Here is a 25500-nt window from a genome sequence, read left to right as displayed (position 1 = left end):
TTATGGGCCAGCAAACTGAAAAATTATATAAAAAATTTAAAGCCTATTTTGAATCCTCATTGCTCTGATGTATACTTTGATTCAGGCCATAACTGGATCAATAGTCATAGCCCATGAAGTACATCTAGGATTTGCACTAGGAGGCATTGCAGCCAACTGGAAGCAAAGATAAAGTTACATAAAGACATTGTCACTTTTTTTTTTTTTTACCAATTTATCCCATTCTGGGGGTGAAAATATTTCTACTGTGTAGTTTTTAATTTTTTTTCTTTCAAAAGTCATTTGAAAGAGAACATGTTTTGCTACAAAAGTCAACCTTTTTTGTCTTGGACCTAGCTTTGCTTTGGTCAGAATTACAGTCCCAAAGACAAGCATCATTTGCATTTGTGAATGCACTATGTTAAAAGAACCATCTTTGGCACCTAAGTGTGAAACATGCAAATGAGCTAGAGATGTGAAATTTTACAATGCAGCTCAGTTTACTGTGGTTACCACACTTTTAGCTTTTGACACATATTTGTTTAGACATATTTTCATAAATTAGTCAAAAGTCAGTACAAAACTTTGTATGCTAATTCGTTACCTTGCACTGGTCAGTGGTGGCTGAGCCACTGCCAGTTCAGCAAAATTGACAACTCTATTGCCTAGGGGCTACTCCAGTTAGCAAGACAAGGTATCAGCCACAGGTTTCCAAGCTTTTATTTAAGCACAAAACAAAATAAGGCAAGACACTACATAAGAGAACTGCTTAAACTGGGATCTGTATTGTAAGACTTCTGAGGAGGGGCTAAAGGATTTAAATATTTAAATCCTGGATGAGAGGAGGAGCAGGGGAAATATGATACAGACCTTCAGATATCTGAAAGGTGTTGCTGGGAGTGCTAGGGAGCGATCCCACTTTTGGGGAGAGTGGTGTGCCCTTGGACCCCGACGCGACTGCAGAGAAGAGCTCCATGGAAGCGCCGAGGCAGGTGAGACAGGCCAGAAGACCAGGGACTCGCACCTCCACCGAACCTGATGCATCAGTAGAGACCCAACAACGCAATGCTGATCTCTGGGGTAGCCTTCCGGCCACTTGATAGCCCTTTTGGACCTGCCATACGGGAACGGCAAATGTGCCAGGACGGACAGAGGTTGAGGGCAGACGATGGAACTGGAACAAGACGAGACTTGAAGACTGAAGATGATCAGACGATACTTGAAGACAAGGTCAGATGATACTGGATAAGGATGAGGCAAGGCTGAAAAGAACATCAAGGACATTGATGAAGACACTTGCTGAGTGGAAAGACAACAGAAGAGTTAAAACCCAGTATGAAGGTATCCGGCCATGACTCATAGCAGCATCCATCCTGAACTGAGGCTTCGGGGACCTGGCGTGGTCAACCAAGGGAAGCGGCGGCTTCTGACCCAACGTGGAAGATGAATCAGAAGGTCAGCCGAAGATGAAGAGAGGACGGCCCACTAGGAGGTAGCTCCAGAACCACAACATCGGAGAAGGAGGCTACCCTGATGACGGCGCCAAAGAGTCAGAAGGCTTCCTAAACGTAGGCGCCAAAATGGTCTGAACACTTGACAGCGAAAAGGACTGAAGACTGAGACGCCAAAGGATTCTGAAGATGAAGACAACTTGACACGAAGACATCAGGACATCTGGACTTCAACCCCCAAGACACTCAGTCAAGAGCATCCAGGAGGTGTCGAGTGGGCTGAAGAACAAGACATCTGAGACATCTGGACTTCGGACCCCCAGGTCACCCAGCCAAGGGCATCAAGGAGATTCAGAGGCAGAACAACAGGAAGATGGACTTCAGGAAGGACAGTACATCGGAAGGCAGGACTTCAGGAGGATCTGAAGGTGAGGACATCAGGAGGGTCAGACGACGAAGACATCCGAAGACAAGGACTTAGGATCCAACGAGAGACCAAATATGGAACAAAGATGCAGACGAAGGATCAGGAACCACAAAGGAAGACAAGGGAATTCACACGAAGAACAGAGTGCCTTGAAGAAGCGGAGGAGGACATCGTCTGAGACTCCTGTACTGAAGAGCTGGAACAGAGGATCCAGAAGCAGTCCAACTCCATGACTGACTCCTTGCGAAGGCGAAGAGGAACTGAAGGCTGAGCCCTTTTGCAGGGCTGAAAAGGAACCACCTTGATGACATCATGAGGAGGAGCCAGGAGGACTGGCCCTTTAAATCCTGAGAAGAGGCACAGCCCCATGCCTAAGGAGGCAGGACCAGGGACAGCAGCCATGCTGTGCAACAGGGAAGCAGGCCTGAGGCGATGAAGGCGGCTCCAGCCGTGAAGAAGGAAGACAGGAAGCAGAGACTTCCCCCACAGGGGAGGAGACTGCGTCAGTGGCCTCTGGGCTACGCAGGTGGAAGGAGAACGTCAGGGGCCGCAAGGAGGCACAGCAGCAAGGCTCCCTGCCGCAGACGGCAGCGGTGATGGTAGTGGCCTCCAGGCCGCGAGGGGAAGATGGCAGTCTGAGCCGCAGGATAACGGCATCAGGAAGCAGGCAAGCAGCTGGAAAGGTGAGAGGCTGCTCGCAGCTAGGCCCACGAACAGAATCGTAACAAAAGGTTCTAATGCAATATGAACTTTGAACCATTTCCTTTGGAAAGTAAACTGTAGAACTAGGGGTCTTGAAAGAAACTCTAGAGGAAATTCTCAGAACCACCATCAGGAAATATTTCTTCACGGAGAAGGTGGTGAATGCTTGGAATGCCCTTCCAGAAGAGATGGCAAGGATGAAAACAGTAAACAAATTCAAAAGAACATGGGATAAACACTGCAGATCCCTAAAGGCTGGAAATGAAAAAAAAAAAGGGTACATGGGGGTAACCTGCACAAAGCAGCAATTACTACTCTTAACAGAAGGCATGGGTATTACTACCCATAACCAATTAGCCTGGATGCTTTTGATGCAATTGCAACTTTGTTTTCCGTTTTGACAGCAGTGACAAAACAGGAAACTGGATTCAGACAACAGCCAACATTGGGCCCCGACTATCATTTTGGGGTACTGATATACAGGCATTAGGGTAGAAACACAGGACTGCTTCTATGGCCATGTTGAAAAGCAAAGCATGATCAAGTAACACTGTTTGAATTAACAAGAAGGCTGCTCACCCCGTAAAAATGTTGCTAGCAGTAATTTTGTTATGGGTTGCTTGATTTTGATTGTAAATATTACTACCCTTAATATAAGGCAGGGATAACCTGCACAGAGCAGCAGTTACTACCATAAGAAACTTTATGGGTAGACTGGATGGATCATTTGATCTTTTTCTGCCATCATTACTATATTACTGTGTGTAAAGTAGTTGCCTTAACCATAGAGGAAGAGTGGGAGACAGTAGAGACAGGCCAGTGAAGAGATGGAGATACAGAGTGTTGAAGGAAATTAAAAGGGTTTTGTAGCCACTGTGGTCAAGACCCATTTGGTGTGATGGGGTGGGGGAGGGCTAGCTAAGGTGCTCACCTATACTAACTATGGGCCCCCATAAAAATTAATTTCTACCTACAGCCCTGTTGTGAACTACTGTCTTTAGAAAGCACTGGTTACAGGTAGGCAACTTTGTTTTCTCTGAAGGCAAGCAGTTCAGTGAAATCACACAAATGGGGCTCCCTAGCTATAGGGTAGATTTTAAAACGTGCTTGCGCGTGTCCATGTGCGCACATGGATGCAGCTATTTTATAACATGCGTGCGTCAGCGTGTGCATGTTATAAAATAGGATTCCCGGGCGCACATGCATGCCGGATTTTAAAATCCATGCGTGCATGTGCGGGCAGGTAGTCTCTTCCATGCGCAGAGGGGGGGATTTTTCAAATTACGCGCAGTGTCATGATTTGTGTTTTTCCCCGTTCCCTAACCCTAACCTTCCTCCCTATTCCCCTCTCCTCTCCGCCCTCTAAACCTACTCTATCTCCAAATTTTTATTTTCATGCTTACTGCTCCTCCAGAGCAGAAGTAAACTCCGTGCACCAGCTGGCTGCCGGCGCGCACTACCCCGGGACAGCGGCTAATGGCACTGTCCCAGCCCACCTCTTATCTGGCCCGGCACTTCTGCGTACCGGGGGTTCCACGCACAACCAGGCCCTTTCAAAAATGCCTTTGGCGCGCACAAGGCCTGGTCACGCAAGTAACTCCCAGTATTTGCATACGCAGATCTTTTAAAATTTGGCCTTAAAGGCTTCTTCAATTAAAAAATAGGGAAAACAACAAAATACTATCAACAGGGTGGAAAACTGTTTTTGGTGAAATTTAGCCTCACTTTTTTATTGGAAGACAATCTGAAACAACAAAATGGGCCCTGTGGGGGCTGAAGTTGAGTTCTAATCCTCAGAGACCTTGGAGCATATACTGCTGTCTCACCAGGACTCCTCATCGAAACAATAGTGTGATGTAAACGTTTGAACTGAAGTTAATATTGCAGCTCTGCATATTTATTTATTTTAATAATTTATAACTTGATCTATCAACATTTCTAGGAGGTTTACAGTAGACCATCCATAATAAAATAAATATTAAAACAGAACAATGCAGGATACAGGACAATAATAGACTTCTAGAGAAAGACCAATCTAGCTGCATCCAGACTTCCCATGCTTTAAAACCCCAGGGCTACCACAAAAAGCCTGCTTAAAAAGGTGTGCTTTTAAAGTTTCCTAAACCTCAACAAGGATGTTTCTAATCTTAACTCTTTGAGTGTTTCACAACTCCTGTCTGGCCACACAAAACAGACACTCCTGGAACTCAGCAAGTCTTAACTTGCTTTGTAGACGAGATATCCAACAAATTCTGAGAGGCTGATCTGAAAGGATGTAGCTGTTGATAAATCTTGAGCACTGAATTGAAACACTTTGTGGCAAGAATACAGATGGCTAAGAGGGGGGGGGGGGGGGGGGGGGAAGGAAACTCCCTTAAACTACCTTAAGGGACTGGCCACAACTATCTAGCTTGGTCCTCTTTAAGGATCAGCCCTGCAAGGGATTCTGGGGGAATGGAGGCTCACCTCACCATACTATAAGGAGTCAGGGCCCAGAAGAGTTAGAGAGGCCCTGGGGAACAGGCTGGGAGCCAGAGTACCTCCAGATGACTTAATGTTTGATGCTTTTGGAACTGCAGGGAAGGACTGCTGAGGTAAGCAGCCTTTGGAAAGCTATTTATTGTTTCTGCTTTTATAAATAAATTTGAGGTCCATATTAAATCATGTGATATGCAGGCACCAAGCAGCTGTGGGACTGCAGTGCTCCCGCCCTCATGTTATAATTTCCTTCCAGAACTCTGCTATTACTAGTTGTACCCCTATGGAAAAAGGCTGAAAAGGTAAATGGGACCGTGGAGTGAGAACTGCCTTCGAGCCAGAGGTTTCACAAATACCATGATCTACCTGGACAAGCTGAAGATAACTTATAAAGAGAAGACAACCTTTTGTGAGTCAGTACAGGCAGTGAAGAAGTTCCTAAAGAGGATCAAGAAGAGCAGCGCTAATGCCAACGGAGTATTATATCCTTTTTATGTTTTCTAGGTGTTACAGTATGCACTCCTATATGTTCCATTGCTACTATAATTTTGACTGTAGGAATGGCCAATTTAAGATTGACAGGGAGCATCGCATCCTTGTTCCAGTACCGGACAATGGTAGGCCTCATGCAGTCATTCATTTGCATAATTATGCAGATAAGTGCCAGGTAATTGAAGTGAGTAGAGCAGCGAAAGAACTTGCTTAACCAGAGAAAAGGCTCTTTGTTTTCCACAATTACTTTGCTGAGCTGCAACACAAACAGCAAAAATTCACAGAGGTGAAATAGGCACTTAGCATCGCACTATTTTATCTTACTCTACTAGATTTAATTTTCTTTTGGCATGGTGGAGGGTGGGAGGGATGGAGTTCTTTAATTTAGATGGATGGTAGGGCAGGGTGTTGGGTGGGGTGTTTTGTTCTTGCTCTTTTTCTTGCTGTATGCTATTCAGTGGCTGCCCATAATACTATCGGCAGGAGTTCACCCCCTTATGGTAGAAGACGGTGAGAGCCAAGAGCTATGTGAGTGTGATGGATAAATCAGGAAATGAACAGTGTGCCGAGAGGATGGATGGAAGGAAGGGGACTGCAATCAACAAGGAACACTAGAATTTCCTACAGTGCAGAGGATGAACTATGCGAGAGATGGAACACTAAATTGGGGAGCCTTAGGAGAGGGTTGTTTTTTGGGTAATAACGGAATTGATGGGGGGAGAGGAGTTGGGTGACAGAAGTGATGTGGAGGGATTTGGTGTTTTCTAGTTGGGTTGCTATCAGGGGAAGCAGAAGGGTCCCAGGGGCTCCCTCATCTGTGTTTGCATTTCCTCTTGAAGTGGGGGGGGGGGGGGGGGGGGGGTTGAGAGAAGCGGTTTTGTGAGTACCCTGCTAGTATGCTCAATTGATAACCATTCTCTGAGGAGTTGGGCATGTGGTTTAAAGTGGAGGGGGGTGAGATGTATTGTTATGGGGTTAGTCTGGGTTTATATTGAAACATAAAACTTCCAGGAGCATGCACACTTCGGTGCAGCAAAATCAGGTCTATGGCTCCGTTAGCGCGAATACCTACAAGAACGGTTGTTAACATTTTTGGGAGCAGCACGGATTATAGCTAAACCTATGGTTCAATTTATCTCTTTAAATGTGCAGGGAAGAGAACTTAAGAGAAGCAGAATTCTGGGATATCTGAGAAAACGTTGGGTTTCAGATTGCATTACTACAAGAAATGCACCTTACAGATGCAGAGCATGCCAAGCTGGCTAGAGAATGGGTGAGAAGGGTGGAGTATGCTTCGTAGTCATCTAATAGTAGAGGTATTTGTATTCTTGTTGGTAAATCCCTTCTCATGGGTGTAGAGAAGATGTTAAAGGATCGCAACGGGATATTTGTTCTTATGGAATGTTCCCTACATGAAAACAAATTTGCATTAGCATTTGTTTATGGCCCAAATGAGAGGCAAATGAACTTTTAGACTCCGCTACTGGGGATGTTGGAATCTTTCTCATCTTTGCATCTTGTCGTGGGGAGCAAATGGAATTCATGTTTGGACCCCTTAAAGGATAGATCCTCACAAATACAGTCTGAGGACCAGGCTGAAGCTCTTCACTGGTTAATAACTAGGTTGGAGCTTGTAGATGTCTGGAGGGAGCAAAATGTCATGAGGAGAGATTTTACTTCTTTTTCACGGTGCTATAAAACCTATACTTGCATTGACTTCTCTCTCTGTGCTATCAATTAGAAAGCAGAATGAAAATACAAACAAAAAACATACTTTGAAATGTTTGTATGTTAATGCCAGAAGTCCTAAGAACTAAGATGGAAGAATTAGAAGATATAGCAGTGAATGATGAAATAGACATAATTGGCATCTCAGAGAATGGTGGAAGGTGGATAACCAATGGGGCAGTCCTATACCAGGGTACAAATTATATCGCAATGACAGGAGCATCTGGGAGGGGGAATGGCGCTTTATGTCCGATATGGCATAGAGTCCAACAGGATAAAGATCCTGCATGAGACTAAATGCATAATTGAATCTTTATAGGTAGCCTAGTGGTTAAAGCAGTGGGCTACGAACCAGGAGACCAGGGTTGTGACCTTGGGCAAGTCGCTTTACCCTCTATTGCCTCAGGTACAAACTTATATTGTAAGCCCTCTGGGGATAGGGAAATACCTTCAGTACCTGAATGTAATCCACTTTGAAGCGCTGAAAAAATTGCGAAGTGGAATATAAATCTAAATAAAATAAATAAATAAAATCCCTTGTGTATTGGGGAAAAGTATAGTGATAGGAGTATACTACCGTCTACCTGGGCAAGATGGTGAGACGGACAGTGAAATGCTAAGCGAAATTAGGGAAGCTAACCAAATTGGTAGTGCAGTAATAATGGGAGATTTCAATTACCCCAGCAATAAGTGCAGAAAAGGAATTTAGTCCAAACCATGAGGATTCATCAAAGCTCTACAGAGCAAGTAGATTTTTATTCATTTTAGGCGGCAACTCCACAATTTTAGAATAGCAACAGATTAGAATGCGTCCCCCGACACGGTCCCGTGTTTCGCCGAGGGCTGCATCGGGAGGGAGCAAGAATTTTCACAAAACACTGTAAATAAAACATACACTGGTAAGGACATAGAATGGCAGATAGTCGACATAAATTACAAATGATTACACACATACCTGAATGCTGAAGGAATTCAAAATTGGCAGGGAGCGCGTCCATCTTAGATGCAGACAGGCATTTAAACCACACGGAATTGGCGCGAACTCAGGTTGACAGGTCACATGGTCAGACGGGGCCAATCACAGTTGCCCCCGTTCCTGAGGCGCAACTAGCAGTGCAAACAGCAATTAACCTAGGTGGCCCTGACAGGTTTTTAAGTAAAGAGATGCCACTCTAATTCCCGATTTAGACCATTAGGAGCAACTGAATCAGATTGTACCTCGAAAGGAGTAATATATGTAATTGTTTGCCCCTGTCCCTTGGTGTACGTGGGTAAGACCTCTAGAATGGCTAAAACTCGCATAATTGAGCATTGCTCCAACATCCGCAACACTCGTGAGAATGAGCCTTTAGTTACACATTGGGTCCAACAGGCACACTCCATCTCTGACCTGTCCTTTTGTGTCATTGAGGTTGTCCCCCGTTCTCCTCGGGAAGGCAAATACAATGAACAACTTGGACGCATTGAACAGAGATGGATCTTCCAACTTGATTCAGTTGCTCCTAATGGACTAAATCGGGAATTAGAGTGGCATCTCTTTACTTAAAAACCTGTCAGGGCCACCTAGGTTAATTGCTGTTTGCACTGCTAGTTGCGCCTCAGGAACGGGTGCAACTGTGATTGGCCCCGTCTGACCATGTGACCTGTCAACCTGAGTTCGCGCCAACTCCGTGTGGTTTAAATGCCTGTCTGCATCTAAGATGGACGCGCTCCCTGCCAATTTTGAATTCCTTCAGCATTCAGGTATGTGTGTAATCATTTGTAATTTATGTCGACTATCTGCCATTCTATGTCCTTACCAGTGTATGTTTTATTTACAGTGTTTTGTGAAAATTCTTGCTCCCTCCAGATGCAGCCCTCGGCGAAACACGGGACCGTGTCGGGGGACGCATTCTAATCTGTTGCTATTCTAAAATTGTGGAGTTGCCGCCTAAAATGAATAAAAATCTACTTGCTCTGTAGAGCTTTGATGAATCCTCATGGTTTGGACTAAATTCCTTTTCTGCACTTATTGCTGGGATATTTGTAAAGTGCAGTAACTTGCTCTATTGGTTTGTTGGTCAGATTTCAATTACCCCAATATTGACTGGGTAAATGTAACAAGTTCCTGTATGGAATAAATGACAGTTTTATGGAGCAATTGGTTCAGGAACTGATGAGAGAGGGAGCAATTTTAGATTTTATTCTCAGTGGAGCACAGGATTTGTTGAGAGAGGTAACGGTGGTGGAGCCGCTTGGCAATAGTGATCATAATATGATCAAATTTGAATTAATGACCAGAAAGGGGACAGTAAGCAAATCCATGGCTCTAGTGCTAAACTTTCAAAAGGGAAACTTTGATAAAATGAGAAAAATAGAAAAAAAAAACTGAAAGGAGCAGCTACAAAGGTAAAAAGTGTGCAAGAGGAGTAGACATTATTAAAAGATACCATCCTAGAAGTACAGTCCAGATGTATTCCACACATTAAGAAAGCTGGAAGGAAGGCAAAATGATTACTAGCATGATTAAAAGGTGAGGTGAAAGAAGATATTTTAGCCAAAAGATCTTCATTCAAAACTTGGAAGAAGGATCCAACAGAAGAAAATAGGATAAAGCATAAGCATTGGCAAGTTAAATGTAAGACACTGATAAGACAGGCGAAGAGAATTTGAAAAGAAGTTGGTCGTAGGGCAAAAACTCACAGTAAAAACTTTTTAAAATATATCTGAAGTAGAAAGCCTGCAAGGGAGTAAGTTGGACTGTTAGATGATCAAGGGGTTAAATGGGTACTTAGAGAAGATAAGGCCACTGCAGAAAGATTAAACAATTTCTTTGCTTCGGTGTTTACTAAAGAGGATGTTGGTGAGATACCCGTTCCAGAGAAGGTTTTCATGGGTAATGATTCAGATGGACTGAACCAAATCACAGTGAACCTAGAAAATGTGGTAGGCCTGATTGACAAACTGAAGAGTAGTAAATCACCTGGACCAGATAGTATACATCCCAGGATTCTAAAGGAACTGAAAAATGAAATTTCAGATATATTAGTAAAAATTTGTAACCTATCATTAAAATCACTGGAGGGGTGGCTAATATAACCCCAATATTTAAAAAGGGCTTCAGGGGAGATATGGGATACTACAGACCAGTTAGCCTGACTTCAATGCCAAGAAAAATAGTGGAAAGTGTGCTAAAGATCAAAATCACAGAACACATAGAAAGACATGGTTTAATGGAACAAAGTCAGCATGTCTTTACCCAAGGCAAGGCTTGCCTCACAAATCTGCTTCACATTTTTGAAGGGGTTAATAAACATGTAGATAAAGGTGAACCGGTTGTTATAGTTAGTGAGGTTTGGGTGGACCCTTGGACACTGTGGCAGCTGACCACGCCCACGGGGGGAAGTCCCGTGAAGGGCCACAGGTCAGGCTCAGCTCTGGACACACACAGATAGTTCTTTATTTAGACAGTTTGAGAAGCCACCAGAGGTGGCAGTAGTGAGTAGAAGATGTAGCCCGGCTTGGCTAATATTCCCCAGGGCGCTAGAACAGCGGTTCCTCCGGTAGCAGTTCTATAGTGGAGAGAACTGAGAAAGTGAGTACAATAGAACATTCACAGAGTCCCAAATATGGAGAAACCCCGAGATAGGGAGAGCTGGCCCTCGAGGAACGAGTACCAGATCCCTGGAGATAGAGAGACTTGTTGGCAAAGTACTCACACAGCGGTTCCATGTAGGAGATGGTACTGGCACTGGGATGGAGGCAGGCCCTCGAGGAGCGAGTACCTGGTTCCAGGGAGACAGCTCTGAGGAGTGGATGATAGTAGTACTCACCGATGGTGTCTGTAGCGAATTCTTCCAAGTAGAAGAGTAGATAGATGCAGGCAGTGGGTCAGGGAACATGGGCCCTCGAGGAGCGAGTATCGGTTACCCTGATAGCGACCTGAAAGAAGCAAAGAGGCCACCGAGGAGCGGGTATCCCGTTAGCAGAAAGAGTCTAATGGAAGTTGGAAGGCAGAGTAGCTGGGTACGGAGAGCGAATCCCATCCATAAGATCACCCTTGCTAACTCAACGGCTAGCAATAAACTGTAGGCTTAAATATCCGGGCAGCATGACGTCATCACAGGGAGACGCCCTTGAGGAACGCGCCAATGAGGAAATAAGAATGAGGGCCGCGCGGTGCGCGCGCCTCTTAAGGTACCTGAAGAGCATGGTGGGAGGCAGCGCCCAAGCCGGTCCGGGGACGCCGGAGAGGAAGGTAGGCGGATGCCGTGGCAGCCAGGCGTCCGTGAAGAGCAGGAGGAGTTGCAAAAAAAGGTAAGCGGAGTGAAGCAGTCGGGAAATGACAGTCGCAATGCCGGTAGATGTAGTGTATTTGGATTTTCAAAAGGAATTTGACAAGTTTCCTCATGAGAGGCTTCTAAGAAAAGTAAAAAGTCATGGGATAGGGGGCGATGTCCTTTCATGGATTACAGACTGGTTAAAAGACAAGAAACAGAGTAGGACTAAATGGATAATTTTCTTGGTGCAGGGAGTGGGCAGTGGAGTACCTCAGGGATCTGTGCTTTTCAATATATTTATAAATTATCTGGAAAGGAATACGATGAGTGAGGTAATCAAATTTGCAGATGATACAAAATTATTCAGAATAGTAACATCACAAGTAGATTGTGATAAATTGCGGGAGGACCTTGTGAGACTGGAAAATTGGGCATCCAAATGGTAAATGAAATTTAATGTGGATAAGTGCAGGGTGATGCATATAGGGAAAAATAACCCATTCTATAGTTACACGATATTAGGTTCCATATTAGGAGCTACTACCCAGGAAAGAGATCTAGGCGTCATAGTGGATAATACATTGAAATAGTTAGGAATTATTAGGAAGGGAAGGGTGAATAAAACAGAAAATGTCATAATGCCTTTGTATCGCTCCATGATGAGACTGCACTTTGAATATTGTATACAATTCTGGTCACTGCATCTCAAAAAAGATATAGTTGCAATGGAGAAGGTACAGAGAAGGGCAACCAGAATGATAAAGGGGATAGGGCTGTTTAGCTTGGAAAAGAAACGGCTGAGGGGGGATATGATAGAGGTGTTTAAAATCATGAGAGGTCTAGAATGGGTAAATGTGAATCGATTATTTACTCTTTCGGATAATAGAAGGACTGAAGGGCATTCCATGAAGTTAGCATGTAGCACATTTAAAATGAATCTGAGAAAGCACATTGCTTACCTGTAATAGGTGTTGTACTAGGACAGCAGGATGTTAGTCTTCCCATGTGGGTGACATCATCCAATGAAGCCTGGCATGGAAAACATTTTTTCAAAGTTTCTAGAAACTTTGGCCAGCAGACTGAGAGCATGCCCAGCCTGCTACTATCTGCGCGTCCACGCGAGGTCCTCCATCAGTCCCGTAGCAAAAGAAACGACCAAAAAAATAAAATGACAAACCGAAGGTGAACCCAACATCGTGGGGAGGCGAGCAGGATTCCTACTGTCCTAGGAGAACACCTGTTACAGGTAAGCAACTGTGCTTTCTCCTAGGACAAGCAGGATGGTAGTCCTCACATGTGGGTGAGTACAGAGCTCCAGCCTGCCACTTCCAACTAGAGAGACCAACAGCAGCCGAACAAGGTGCCAACAGATAAAACTCAACTGCGGCATTGTGGGGAAAACAGGGGGCAGTCTGGTCCCACAAGGAGCACGAGTAGAGAGAGTTGGGTTCAGGTCTGGAACAGGATGCTCAGGACAGACTGACCAAATTCACTGTCCTGGCGGCTATCCCTGTCAAGGGAGTAGAGAGCTGCAAACGTGTGTAGAGAGCTTCAGGTTTCAACCCGGCAGATTTCTGCGACGGGGACTTGCCTGCAAATGGATCACCGATGTTGCCATGGCCCGCACAGAGGGAGCTTTCACTCTGCCAGCTAGCTGAAGGCCTGCCTGGGTATAGCAGAAGGCGACACAAAGAGCAGGGTGGACTGCTGGTGACTCGCTGTGCAATCTAAGTAGAAGGCTTGTGCCCGTTTACAGTCCAGAGTGTGGAGACCATGTTCCCCCAGGGTGGGAATCTGGCTTCAGAAAGAAGGTAGGTAAGACAATCAACTGAAAATCAGTCACTACCTTGGGCAGGAACTTAGGATGCGTATGCAGCACCACACGGTCGTGGAAGAACTTCATGTACGGTGCGTATATAACCAGGGGCTGAAGCTAACTGACCCTGCGAGCGGAAGTGATCGCCACCAGGAACATGACTTTCCAGGTGAGGAACTTCAGATCACAGGACTGCAGAGGCTCAAGGGGAGGCTGCATCAGTCTCGCCAAGACAACTTTGAGGTCCCAGGCTGCTGCTGGTGGCCGGAGAGGGGGCTTCAGTTGGAGGAGAACCCCACTTGAAATGGCCAACAAGGGGCTGGACCGAAACGGGCGTACCAGTGACACCTCGGTGGTATGCACTGACAGCGCTGAGGTGTACCCTGATGGAATTAGTCTGGAGCCCAGACTCAGACAAGTGCCACAGGTAGTCCAGCAGCTGGGGAAGAGGGCAGGAGAAAGGGTCCAATCTCTGCCCCCTGCACCAGACGGAAAAACGTTTCCATTTTGAGGTGTAGGACTTCCTGGTTAAAGGTTTCCAGGATTCGATCAGGACCCGAGAAACGGTCCGAGAGCTGTAAGGATTGGAGGATCAGGCACTCAACATCCAAGCCGTGAGGGCTGCTGGTGCTAACCATTAAAAAGGAAATAGAGAAGCTTTTAAACTAGAACAAAGGGGAAAGCCAACAGTCGCTCAGCAGCGCATGGTTTGGAGGGAGGTATCGTTAAAGGATACTAATGGCACATTAGAATTAGGGCATCCCAACAGTGAGGTTCCAATAATAAGAAAAGTAGTCCAAGTGCCTGTAATTAAAAACTCATCTGAGCTAAAAAAAGAGGAGGTGGAATACTCCTCGCTGTCAAAAGAGATCTTAAACTTACCGCACAAATAGTCAACACACCACCTAAATATGAACTCTGTTTCTTTAAGTCACCTCACCTCCAAATATGTCTTATTTACACCCCCCCCCCCCCCAGGCCTCCTAGAAAGCAATGCCTCCCCTCTCATTGAATTGTTTGCTGAAAACCTAGACCTCGACATACCTACCATCCTACTTGGTGACTTCAATCTCCATGTAGACTCCCACCCTCAATTGCCCTCATGTAAAGCATTCATCTCATCACTTGACGCTATGGGTTTTAAACAATTTATAAACCAATCTACCCACAATGCAGGCCACACTCTAGACCTTATATTTATAAACTCTAGCATCCACACCACTGATACCCCATCCTGCTCACCAGTCCCTTGGTCTGACCACACCCTCATAAACACCACCTTATCTATAAAAAATCCTTCTCCCATCCCACCCCTCCACAATAGCTACATCAATTCTGAAAAACCTGCACTAGAGATGACCTTATCGCCGCTTGCACAGATATCCCCAACAAAATTGAATTAGTAAACTCTGAATCTGCCCTGTCCTCCTGGTACAACATTACTCTAGATATTGCTGACAAAATATGCCCTCTTACCACAAAATCCATAAACCCAGCTCTCAACAGCAAAAATCCTTGGTATTCTCCTGAATTAAAAAAACTACAACATGCCCTAAGACAGAAAGACAGACAGTGGCGAAAACACCCTTCACCCATACGTCACATTTCATACATTGCCACCATGCATAACTATAGGACCCTCATCCTAAAAACCAAACAGGACTTCTATGCCCTTAAAATTCATGACTTCCAGTACAATGCCAAGGCCCTATTTTCCATCATATCCGAACTCACCAAAACTTCCTCTACAGACTCCTCAGACACCAGCTCCAAAAGCAAATGTAATGACCTTGCCCAATTCTTTCAAAACAAATTTGCTTCCATTACAGCTAAAATTCCCACCGACACCTCCAAAACCATCCTCCCCCCAACAAACATGACCACCAACCTTGACTCCTTTGAAGCAACCTCGTCGACTGAAATAGAAAGCCTTCTAAAGAAAGCCAAACCCTCCTCTCATCCTTCCGATACCATCCCAACCAAACTCCTACTATCTATACACAATATAACAGCAAAACCCATCTCTGAAATAATCAGTTGTTCTCTTAACAAAACATAACATAAGAACATAACATATGCCATACTGGGTCAGACCAAAGGTCCATCAAGCCCAATATCCTGTTTCCAACAGTGGCCAATTCAAGTCACAAGCACCTGTCAAGTACCCAAACATTAGATAAATCACAAGCTACTATTGTTTATTAATTACTTTAATAGCAGTTTATGGATTTTTCCTCTAGAAGCTTATCCAAACCTTTTTTAAACCCAGTTACACTAACTGCTGCAACCACATCCTCTGGCAATGAATTCCAGAGCTTAACTTTGTGCTGAGTGAAAAATAATTTTCTTTGATTTGTTTTAAATGAGTTACTTGTTAACTTCATGGAATACCCCTTGGTCCTTCTGTTATCTGAGAGAGTAAATAACGTCCCCTCTACCTTAAAACAGGCAGTTGTCAAACCTATACTCAAAAAACCCAACCTAGATCCTACCGATCTCTCCAACTTTAGACCCATCTCAAATCTGCCTTTTCTTGCCAAAATGACAGAAAAAATAGTCAGCATCCGTCTCTCTGAATACCTTGACGACCACAAGATCCTGTTCCCATCCCAATTTGGCTTCCATAAATACCTCAGTACGGAAACACTCCTAATATCACTTACAGACAACATACTTAAAGGAATGGATAAAGGTCACTCTTATCTCCTGGCAATGCTTGATATATCATCTTCATTCGACACCATTAGCCACAAAATTCTTTTAAAATTACTCTCTGACATTGGAATAACAGGAACAGCACTCCTATGGCTTAAATCCTAACTTGAAAACAGACACTTCAAGGTCAAGCTGGGTAACAATGAATCTGATCCTATTAACATTACCTGTGGTGTTCCCCAAGGCTCCTCTCTATCCTCTACCCTTTTCAACATCTACATGTTACCTCTCTGCAAACTACTAACTAACCTAGGCATCACCCACTACATATACGCGGACAATGTCCAAATACTTATCCCCTTTACTGACTCTTTACCTAAGCCCCTAAAGACATGGGACAATTGCCTCACCGCCATCAACCATCTCACAAACATGAACCTTGCGCTCAACCCTACCAAAACAGAACTCCTCGTCATATCCCCTTAACAACCACACTTACTCCAACTCCTCACCCCCCCCCCCCCAAACTCATCTCCCTACACGCACGTAACCTAAGCGTTACTATTGACAATCAATTGAACTTAAAACCATTCATTAAATCTATCTTAAAAGAATGCTATTTCAAACTACATGTATTAAAGAAAATGAGACCTCTCCTTCATATCTCCGCTTTTCGAACTGTTATTCAAACCATCATTTTCTCCAAAATTGACTATTGTAACTCCCTCCTGCTTGGTCTCCCTACCTCATCCATTAAACCCCTGAAACTTCTACAGAATGCCACAGCTAGAATTCTCACTAATACACGCAAGACAGACCACATTATCCCCACTCTAAGAGACCTCCACTGGCTCCCTCTTGCCTCGAGAATTCAATACAAAAGCCTATCCTTCATACACAAGACTCTGTTCAATGAAAACATACAATGGCTACACGACGCTCTCCGCTTTCATAATTCTAACAGACCCACCAAATCAGCTTACCAAGGAACCTTATATATATACCTTCTCCCAAACTCACACACCTCTCCTCCACAAGGGACCGAGCATTCTCCACAGCAGGTCCTTCAATGTGGAACATTATGCCCCCCGACCTCCGCATAGAGCCATGCACACAGAAATTTAAAAAAAATTAAAAACATAGCTCTTCAAACAAGCCTTTGATTAACACCACCCTCCTTATTCCCCCCTGCAAAAATACGTCAAACTTCTCTACCTCCTCCTCTCTTTGATCTTCCTGTATACTGTATTTATCTTACATGTTAATCTTATTCTTTCTCCTCCCCTCTTTCTTGTAATTGGCTCTTAATTAGATCATAATTCTGACCCCCCCAACAAGAACAGTCTACATACTTGTATTTGTACTTAGTTTACAATCTGATTGATTTAAATACCTCTTATTTATGCTTTCTCGATTTTTCTCCTACTTGTTCCATGTAACTGTTTGCCTCATTTTATAAGCTCAATGTTCTTCGTAAACCGATTTGTTGTACATAGTTTATATTCTGATTGATTTAAATACCTCTTATTTATGTTACCCCTATATTTTACCAATTTGTTCCATGTAACTTATGCTTCATTTTATAAGCACAATGTTCTTTGTAAACCGATACGATGTGCAAATGGCTATCGGTATATAAAAGCCTTTAAATAAGTAAGCAAATAAATAAATAAATATGCCTCAGTAGTTTACTTCTCCCCAATACTTTTTAAAAATTTCACAAGCAGAACTTACTGATTCCTTACAGCCACCAGCAAGGTGATCCTCTCTTCTCAGTGCTCCCAGTGAAAGGGTGGGCATGGACCTAGTGGGGCCATCAGAAAGATCGACTCAAGGAAATAAGTACATCCTCATCATTCTTGACTATGCCACAAGATATCCAGAGGCAGTATCACTACGGACAATGAAGACCCTGACTGTGGCAACATCCCTAATGAAAGTTTTTTCATGACTTGAGATGTTTAAAGAGATCCTAACAGATCAGGGGACCCCATTCATGTCCAAGGAAATGAAATAACTCTGCACCTTGCTCAAGGTAAAAACTCTGTGTAACTCACTGTACAATCTGCAGACCAATGGCCTCACTGAGTGTTTCAATCAGACAAAGGGGGTCATTTTTCAAAATGCGGTAAGGCGTTTTCGCATGCGTTAAGGGCTTATCGCATGCGAAAAGCCCCGTTTTTGCATGCGATAGGCCTTTAACGCATGCGAAAACGTGTTTACCGCATGCGATCGCACCATATCGTATGGTGCGATGCAAATTCCAAAAATGGGAGGAGAGTGGGCTAGGCTTCATGCGAAGAGTATCGCACAGCCATAACGCAGATTTTTAACTACACCTTTTTCAAATGCATTAGGTGGTGCGATAGCGGCTGTGACCATGTGGAAAGGGTTTATCGCCATTTGCGATGTGTCCTGTAAGGCTTATTTCAGAGGGTTTGAGGGCTCCAGAGCCCCGGGGGGGGGGGGGGGGAGAGGGAGGGAGGGAGGGAGAGAGAGAGAGAGAGAGAGAGAGAGAGAGAGACTGGCCATAATAGCATGTCCCGTAGATAGGTATTTGTATCCCTAGGATAGGCCCACCTAGTAACTCGAGGTGGGGATTAGGTAAGAGTGTAGGGGGTTAGGGGCCGCTTTCACATTCTACATGAGACGTACGAACAGAACAGTGGTCTCTTGTGAAGATTTGCTGGCCTTCGGAGTGAGGAAACTCACCCAAAGATGAGATTTGGGCAAGGGTCTCTCAACCACTGTTCTGTTCGTACGTCTCATGTAGAATGTGAAAGCGGCCCCTAACCCCCTACACTCTTACCTAATCCCCACCTCGAGTTACTAGGTGGGCCTATCCTAGGGATACAAATACCTATCTACGGGACATGCTATTATGGCCAGTTTCTCTCTCTCTCTCTCTCTCCTGGGATCATTGAAAAACAGGTCCCCCAGTGGTTGAATGCAGGAAATACATCGGGTTTGGCACTTATCACAGAATATGAAATGGTATCGCAATGTGCACTAACTTAGCTCTTCGCACAGGTAATTATCGCAAAATACGAAAAATACTATATTAGCATAAAACACGCCCCTTTTGCTATCGCATGCAGTACTTACCGCATTTTGATAAATCTAGGCCAAAGTTTGAAGAGATTTGTGGATGAAGTCAGCAAGAATTGGGACTCATTGCTACCCTACATGCTGTTCGCAACCCGCAAAGTACCCCAGAGCTCAATGGGGTTTCCCCCTTTTGAGTTACTACATGGGAGGAGGCCGAGAGGAGTCTTGGACATAGCTTGCTAAACTTGGGAAGATGAAAGGAACCCTGGGCAAAGCCTCATTGATTATTTTTTCTGAATGCAGGATCACTTAGAGAAAGCTGGGGAAGCAGCCCATTTCTGCCTAGAAAAAGCTCAGTCTACTCAAGCCCAAGGTTATAATCCCTCCACAGTCCAAAGAGTATTCTAGCCAGGGGACTGCATCCTTGTCCTCCCATCTTCAGAATCCAAGTTGTTAGCCCGTGAGCAAGGACCCTATGAAGTTTTGGAGAAAACAGGGCCCATAGATTACAAATTAGCCCAGCCAGATAAATTAAAGAAAACTCAAATCTACCACATAAACCTTCTGAGTGGGTTGCACATGTGTGTGGAATGGTGCAAGAGGAGGAGTTTGGTCCAGAGGTGAGACCTGAAGTGGACCGAACGCAGATTCCTTTCAGAGAACAACTGTCCACTGCACAGACAGCTGACTTAAATCTTCTGGTGGAGCAGAACAAGGAGATCATCTTGAACCTACCAGGTCACATCCACCTGGAGCAGCATGACATTATTACACCTCCTGGAGTTGTTGAGCAGCAATGACCCTATAGGATTCTCAAGGCAGGTGCTGCATCCTTGAGACCAAAGTGAAGGAGATATTCTGGCTCAGACTTCTAGAGGAGTCTAATAGCGATTGGTCCTCACCCAGTAGTGCTAGTGCCGAAGCCAGATGGGAGCATAAGGTTCTGTATTGACTGTAAAAAGGTCAATGAGGTCTCAAAACTCGACGCATGCCAGATGCTTCGAATGAATAAACTGATTGAGCATCTGGGATCAGCCCAGTTCATTTCTACTCTGGATCTTACAAAAGAGTATTGGCAGGTGTCTCTCATGCCAGTGGCAAAAGAAAAGACTGCATTCTCGACACCATGGAGACTTTTCCAGTTCACCTCCCATTTGAACTCCATGGTGCCCCCACAATGTTTCAGCGCTTAGATGATCACATCAGGAGTATGCAGCTGCTTACATGGATGACATCATGGTGTACAGCCCAGACTGGAAGACACATCAAAGCCAACTCCAAGTCATGCTAATCAGTCTGAAGAACGCAGGACTGATCGCCAATCCTAAGAAGTGCTTGCTGGGAGGGCAAGAAGTCTAGTATCTTGGCTACACTCTGGGAAGACCAAGGTCCATCCACAGACCTGGAAGATTGAGGCAATCGTCCCGCAAACAAATGCAAAAGGCATCACGGGATATTAGATATTTATTCCCAATTACTCAGAGAAGGCAGAGTCTCTCACAAGGCTGTTGGTAAAGTAAGCACCAGTGAAGGTCTGGTGGTCAGCTAAAGCAGACAAGGCCTTCTGGACTCTGAAAGAGGCCTTATGCTCTGAACCAGTCCTGATAAGTCCAGACTTCACCAAACCCTTCAAGGTGCAGACCAATGCCTCAGAAGTAGGCCTGGGAGCAGTCTTAGTCCAAGAGAAGGATGAACAAGAACATCCTGTGGCATACATTGGCTGAAAGCTGATGCCACCAGATAGGCGTTACTCAACAGTTGAGAGGGAGGCCTTGACAGTCAAGTGGACCTTAGAGGCCTTGAGGTACTACCTGCTGGGATGGCAGTTCACGCTTGTAATGGACTACCAACCACTCCCTTGGAAAAATAGAAATAAGGAGTCCAATGCGAGGGTGATGAGATGGTTCCTAGCCTACAGCCTTTCATCTATAAAATACGATTTAGTGTGGGAAAGGAAAACACCAATGTGTATTTCTTGTCCAGAGAGGTGTCCCTGGTACCAGCAGGTGCTCACCTAAATAAGAGTCAGCTAATGGGAAGAGTATTTGAGAAAGTGTACAGGAAACTCCCTCAAACCACCTTAAGGATCTGTCCACAACTATCTAGCTTGGTCCTTCTTAAGGATCAGCCCTGCAAGGGATTCTGGGTGAAGGGAGGCTCACCTCATCATACTAGAGACGCTCTGGGAAACAGGCAAAAATCCAGAGTACTGCCACATGAGTTATATTTGATGCTTTTGGATCTGCAAGGAAGGACTACTGAGGTAAGCAGCCTTTGGAAGCTGTTTATTTTTTCTGTTTTTATACATAAAATTGTATATAAGGAAACAGCCAGAGTCTGCCTTCTTTATTCCACTGGCTGTTTTCCAAGCCACGACCACTAAAATGACTTCATGGCCTTAAACATCAAAAGCAGAACCTTAAATATTACTCTTACAAATGTAACCAATACACGTTCTGCAAAACTGGATATATGCGACTGAAGATGAACCCCTATAACAACTTGAGCTGCAGAATTCTGCACAATTTGCAATGCAGATATTTTCGATTGGGGGTAACCCAATATAAAGAGTATTGCAATAATCCAAAGCAGAAATCATCAATGAACGAACATGTGTCTTTAGATCTACAGTAGAGAAAAACAGTTTCAATTGCCAAAAATCTGCAATTTGTAAAAAGATTTGACAGCACTCTGTACCTGAGGCACCAAAGGATAGCAGTTAATCCATAATAAATCCCAGATTATAGGCCTGCTTGACAACTGAAATTTCCATACCCTCAATAATAAGCTACTTAGGAATATCATTAGAAGGAAATCAAGTTAAGTAAAGAATTTAAGTTTTATTAACTTTCAGACAGGATGCTAGGCTTGATGGACTCTTGGTCTGACCCAGTATGGCATGTTTTTAGAAATAATCTGTTGTCTGACATCCATTTCCTAACGGAGATTAAGCAATCATTAAGTTTCTGGAGTGTTTCAAGCAAATGATAAAACTGGTACAACAAATTGGATATCGTCTGCATAAAGAAAAGGAAAAATAAAAATATTAAACAAGGTCGTGGACAAGGCTAATCATTGAGGAACACCTACAGACAGTGAATAAAAAGAATAATTCTGAGCTGGACTCATTACCCTCTGGAAACATGACGTTAAAATAAGTCTGAAACCACTTTAAATCTGTTTTAGGCAGTGCACTAAGATTGCATGATCAACTGTATCAAAAACTTCTGTTAAATCTAACATGACGAGAAAGTAACTCTCGCCGCAATAAAAACATCAACGAATTACATCAAATAAGGAGAGAAGAAGAGTTTCAGTATTATATGCCATACTGAAACAAAATTTGAAGTCATCCAATAGGGACTACTCTTCAATAAATGCTAACGGTTGCTTAAGCACTACCTTTTCTAGAACCTTTGGAAGAAAAGGCAAATTTGAAATTGAGTCCTGGTGAACGCAACTCCCTTATATTAAGGAATTTAATTTAATTAATTATACTGTTAACTTATGCTTGTTATTGTTAGGTTAATCTTTCCTTCCACGCTGCTCCTTGTTATCCCCTTCCCAGTTCACTCTCCTTGTTATCATGTAATTTCAATCCTTTCTGTTCAAATGTAAACCGGTATGATGTCCCCATTAATACCGGTATATAAAAGGTTCTAAATAAATAAAATATCCCAGTTCAGCAGAATCCATGTTAGGCTTTTTGAACACTGGCCACACAGTGTTGAAAATAAAATTCAGCAAAGCTGACAAAAATCTCAAGCCTCTAACTTATCAGGATGAAAATGCTTGTTCAAAGAGCCATGCTTTAACTAATTTGTATCACAACCGGCTATCAGGAACTGCCCCAGTGCGCAATTAGTGTATCTGGAGAGGCTAAGCCCTAAAGTTGTGGTGGTGGGGGGCCCAGGGTCTGGATATAAGCTGGTAGAAAGGTGTGGAGCAGAAGCACTGAAACTGGATTGCATGGCAGAAGCACTGAAGCTGGGACGACTGGACAGGAATAGGATCAGAGGCCAAACAGATTTCGGGGTGCATACAGAGGAGTTTTGTTAGACCGGCAAAAGTGTGCATTCTGGGATTTTCTTATATGCTAGTCTCAATTTAGGGCACACTCAATGCTGATCCAATGGGAAGCCTTCAGTGGTATGTCCACCTCCCTTGAGTATAGAGGATAACTATCCTCGGGCTCCTTCTTGAATCAGCAGCCTCCAACTCCCAGGACATCAAGTTCAATCCCCATCAGCTCTGACACTTAAATGCTACATAGCCCTCCATGTTTCTCATTTTTTTTAGGAAGACTATCCCAAATAATTCTGCACATTTGAGAAAAAAGGTAGCATGGCATGATTTTAGATATCTCAAAGTTACAGAACGATGCAGTCAATTTCCTAAATAAGATAAACTTAAGCCCTTCAGAAGTTTAAAAGCTAAAATAAGTAGTTTAAATGTAATATGATAATGTATAGGAGTGATATATGATCATGAATCACATGAATGAGCTAGTAAGCAATCAGCCAACACAAGTTTAACCAACTGCAACTTCTTCCATGCTTTTATCAGAAAACCACAAAGAAGAGAGGACTACAATAGTCAATCAGAGAAGAAATTATAGAATGGATTACAGTTTCAAATGCAGACTGGTTAAAAAAATGGTTGAATGTAACACAAACTGGTAGAGTTGAAAAAATGCTGCAATAGAAACAATACTAATATGACCCTTCCAGTTGCAATTGGGAATTTAAACATATTCCAAGGTTTTTAAGTTGAGCTAAAAAATGCAAGAGTGTTCCTTCAAGTAACAAACTTGTGCCCAAAGAATCTATATCATTTTAAACTGATTTTGTACTGATCTAATTAAGGCAAGCTAGTCACAACTGTATTAAATTAGATAAAAAATATCACTTGCAACTTGTTTGATAACCTGTATTTCTATTATCTTATACTGGTGTTTCCCAACCCTCTCCTTGAAGCACACCTAACTGGTCTGAGTTTCATGTCTATATTTTTTTTTCATTATTTGTCTTATGATTAGACTGTATTTTATGATTATGGATTTATCATTGTGAACGCCTTAAGAGTATGAGATACTGCAGCATATAAATGAAATAATCCATAATGAATATACATGAGACCTGCATACTTTGGAAAACCAATGTATGCAAATTTGCCCCATACAGATTTGTTGTGGCAATCCTAAGTTCCCAACTGGCTAGGTGTACCTCCAAGAGAAGTTTGAGAAACACTACATTATACTATTTTCAAACAGAAAGATTTTGTACTCCGTTTTGGTTTAATCTAGCTTTGCTCCCTGTCCTGTTCATACTTGAAATTTCTCTAGGATTAAATGTGGATTACCTTTCATTTGTATTCAAACTTAATCCTGGAGTTTACTGTAAAACTCCATTCACATACATTTAATAGATTCGACCCACCCTCTGAACCAAATACCTTCCAAATTTCTGATTCTTATTCCAGAATACATCTCCAAATACCTAGCTGACATTAATTGTTCCCTTTCACAAGGAATATTCCCAGATGCTCTCAAATTGGCCACCCTCAAACCCATACTCAAAAAAACCGAACCTGGACCCGGACAACCTCAACAACTTCCGCCTCATATCTAATCTCTCGTTTGTAGCTAAGATCATGGAGAAAATTGTAAATAAGCAACTTTCAAACTACCTTGAAGACCATAGTATTCTACACCCAGCACAATACGGTTTCCGAAAAGAACACAATACCGAAATCCTCATCTCACTCCTTGATCAAATTTACATTGGCTTTAATAAAGGACAATCGTTCCTCTTAGCCCTTCTCGACATTTCTGCAGCCTTCGATACTGTAAATCATAAAACCCTTCTAAACCGGCTATCAGACATAGGAATTGCAGGATCAGCTCTTAAATGGTTCGACTCCTTCCTTAGCAATAGAGGCTATAAGGTTAAAATTAATAACAAGGAATCCTCTCACACTAACACCCCATCCGGGGTGTTAGTGTGAGAGGAACCCCAGGGTTCTTCCTTATTGCCCACCCTGTTTAACATCTACATACTGCCTTTGTGCCACTTACTCTCTAATCTAAAACTTAAGTTCTATATATACGCTGACGATGTTCAAATTTTAATACCCATATCTAATTCACTGGACTCAACATTCAAGTTATGGAACTCTCACCTACAAACAATTAACCATCACCTTTCAAGCCTCAACCTGGTTCTCAACACTTCCAAGACAGAACTATTGCTAATCACTCCAGAAGGCAGTCCCCACCATCAACAAATGCAATCTAACTTACAAATATCCCATGCTAGAGATCTTGGAGTCATAATTGATAGCCACTTGAACCTAAAGCAATTTATAAAACACACTACAAAGGAGTGCTTCTACAAGCTACAAGTTCTCAAAAAACTCAAACCGCTTTTATTCCATTACGATTTCAGATCAGTCCTCCAAGCCATT

At 43.4% G+C, this 25500-nt stretch overlaps 1 protein-coding gene across 4 annotated transcripts in view; it reads right to left on the bottom strand.

The window, feature by feature from the left end:
• ELP3 (elongator acetyltransferase complex subunit 3) overlaps positions 1–25500 on the bottom strand; it is a 466764-nt gene that overhangs the window by 1354 nt on the left and 439910 nt on the right. The gene's annotated exons all lie outside the window — the stretch shown is intronic.

This window comes from Rhinatrema bivittatum, chromosome 3 (genome assembly GCF_901001135.1).
Source record: "Rhinatrema bivittatum chromosome 3, aRhiBiv1.1, whole genome shotgun sequence".
Lineage (NCBI taxonomy): Eukaryota > Metazoa > Chordata > Amphibia > Gymnophiona > Rhinatrematidae > Rhinatrema > Rhinatrema bivittatum.
This window is presented reverse-complemented; position numbering and strand designations above follow the sequence as displayed.